Genomic DNA, 3266 nt, shown 5'->3' on the forward strand with positions numbered 1-3266 from the left:
TATAATAGCTAGTTTATGGTTAAAAATAATAACACAGAGTTAAACAACAATCTTTGAGCAAAGTCCTTGATCAGATCATTATATTTGTGGAAAGAATATGGCTTCTTTTCATAAGTGATTCTTAATTTTCACTTCACATTTTCGTAAAATACAGAGTATTGGTAATTAGTCTAACTATGATTCTCTGAAGTTATTACGCCAGTCATTTTATAAGATTTTTGGTGAGAGCAGCACTTATTAATGAAGAATACTTGAAGATAACATAGATACGCCCATTGTCCTAGAACTATACACTTTGATTATATTCACTATTTTAAATTCTTGCATTCATTATAGCAATTTTACTACGAGTACCTTCTTTGAAACAATTCTCATATATATAGAATGTTGTTCATTAGATATTTGATAAGCTGATTCAACTCACATTTCAGATTGCCAGCTTGGCAATTCTGTTATGAATTCTGTTTTCATAACAGAATTTCATTACTAACTTCCTAAGATATTTCTAGAACTTCTTGCACAAGTTTCTTGTGATTGTACAGCTATATATATCCTGTAATACTTCTCATTCATAAATTTATGATATAATAAAATCTGATTCATAATTTTCTCCAGCTTTTCTCTCTTATCTCCTTGATTCTATTCTTCCAGAATTTAGTATTCTCTGGTTCACATGGTATCAGAGCCGACAATTCTCTGATTTGATCATCTTATTTCTTTTCTTTTGATTTGATCATCTGATTTCTTCTTTCTTCTCTTGATTTACTCGATAATCGAGTAGAATTTCATCTTGATTTGCTAATTTTGATCTGATTTGAGCGCTGTTTGATCGCGATATGGCTAGAGAATAAAATTCGATTTCAACTTCACAATCTGTGAATTTCAATGATCCTTACTACATTTCTAACTCTGATCATCTAGGTATGCAGCTTGTGAATCTTCCTTTTACTACTTTGAATTTCTTGAATTGGAGTGGAGCTGTGAAAATGGCTTTAATAGCTCGTAATGAGCTTGGATTTGTTACTGGAGCATTGAGTATGCCAAGTTCTAATTCTTTTGATTATCAGAAGTGGATAAGAAATGATTATATGATAATGTCTTGGATACTGAATTCGATTGATAAATCTCTTGCTGGTAGTTCATGTTTGTTAATTCATCTAATGAATTGTGGAAGGAGATTTATGAACGTGTTGGTCAGAATAATGCTCCTCATATTTTTGAATTAAAGAAGAATTTGTTGCGCATTCAGCAAAATGATGTCTTAATTGCTGAATATTATGGTCCATTGAAGCAAATTTGGGATCAATTGCAACTTTTGGAAGGTTTTCCAGATTGCACTTGTGGTGCTATGATACAGTGCAGTTGTGGCATGATGAAGAAGATTTTGGAAGCTGATTAGCGCAATAAGCTGATGCAACTTCTTGCTGGTCTGAACAAGTCTTATGATCAAGTTAAGACGAACTTATTGAGTTATGATGTTCTTCCTTCTGTTACTAAAGCATATTACATGCTTCAGCAAGTTGAAACTCAGAAGACTCAGAAGAATTTGAATGATATTATTGATTTTTTTTTTTTTACCTGAGATTAGTGCATTAGCAGCTACTAGGTCTATTGTTCCTAATGGTGCAAGACTGTCTGTTGGATTTACTAGAGGTTCTAGAGGTGCTAGTTTCAGTTTTCAGCAGAGAAAGGATTATAAGAAGCATAAGTATGATAAGTTTTGTGATCATTACAAGACTAGAGGTCATACTATTCAAGATTGTTTCAAGATAATTGGCTATCCTGAGTGGTGGTCATCAATGAAGGCAAAGTCATCCATGAAGACTGCTGCTAATGTTCAGACTAATTCTGCTGTATATGAGCAGGTTGTCAAGATGATGCAGAATGGTAAGGAAATGGCATCTGATCCTATCATTGCAGTTAATTTTTCAGGTATAACTTCTGTCCATAATGCTCAGTTAATGTAGAAATGTTATGATCAGAATGCTTGGATTATAGATACTAGTGCATCAGATCATATGACATCGAACTTATCTTTATTCACTACTTTACAACATTTAAAATTACATATATATAACGGTAGGATTTCCTGATGGATCAATTAAACATGTTAAATATTCAAGAACAGTTCAATCAACTCCTGATATTCTCATTTTTGATATTCTGTATATACCAGAATTTAGGCACAATCTTCTTTTTGTAGGAAAATTACTTGACCAAACTTCTCTTTTGGCTATTTTTGAGACCAAATCTTGTGTTTTTCAAGACCTTCTCACTAAGAAAGATAAGGCTTATGGAGTCAAGTCTTGTGGTCTTTACAAGTTTTCCAGCCCTTCTTTACATTCTTCTTCCCAAACTAGTGGTCATTCTGATACTGTTGTAAATAATACTATTACTTCAGTTTCTAATAAGCCTAGTATTGATGTATTACATGCTAGGTTAGGACATTTGTCTTTAAGCAAAATGAAACATGTATCAGAATTGTTCTCAGGCAATAATAGTTGTTATTTTAATTGTGAAGTGTGTATTTTTGTTAAGCATCATAAAATGCCTTATTCTTTATTTGATTCTATGGTTGTTGCACCATTTGATCTTGTTCAAATGGATCTTTGGGGGCCTTATGCTCATGATTCTTTGTCTGGAGCACATTATTTTCTAACTATATTGGATGATAATACTAGATTTACTTGGACTCATCTTATTCATGATAAGGCTCAAGTGCAGAGTGTTATAGCTGGTTTTCTTGCATATGTTGAGAATCATTTCAAGGTTACAAGTAAGACAATTAGATCTGACAATGGTACTGAGATCTTGAAAGAATTATGTACTTCTTTGTTGAGCAAAGGTATTGTATATCAGAGAAGTCTTCTTGGTTAACCTCAGCAAAATGGGAGGGTTGAGAGAAAGCATAGAAGTTTGTTGGAGATAGCTAGAGCTTTGATGTTTCATGCTGATTTTCTTATCAAATTTTGGGGTCATTGCATATTAGTTGCAACATATTTGCTGAATAAGATTCCTAGTCTGTATTGGGTTCGATGAGTCCAACTAAGAAGTTGTTAGGAGTCAAACTTGATTATTCCAACCTCAGAGTAATTGGTTGCTTGTGTTACCCTTATTAAAAGTTTCTTGATAAATTTGCTCCTAGATCCAAGAAGTGCATATTTTTGGGATATCCTTATGCTCAGAAAGGGTATAAGCTTTATGACTTAGAAACTCACAAGATAGTGTTAAGTAGACATGTGCATTTTGTTGAGCATGTGTTTCCT

Source organism: Chenopodium album, chromosome 21, assembly GCF_948465745.1.
Source record: "Chenopodium album chromosome 21, dcCheAlbu1.1, whole genome shotgun sequence".
Lineage (NCBI taxonomy): Eukaryota > Viridiplantae > Streptophyta > Magnoliopsida > Caryophyllales > Amaranthaceae > Chenopodium > Chenopodium album.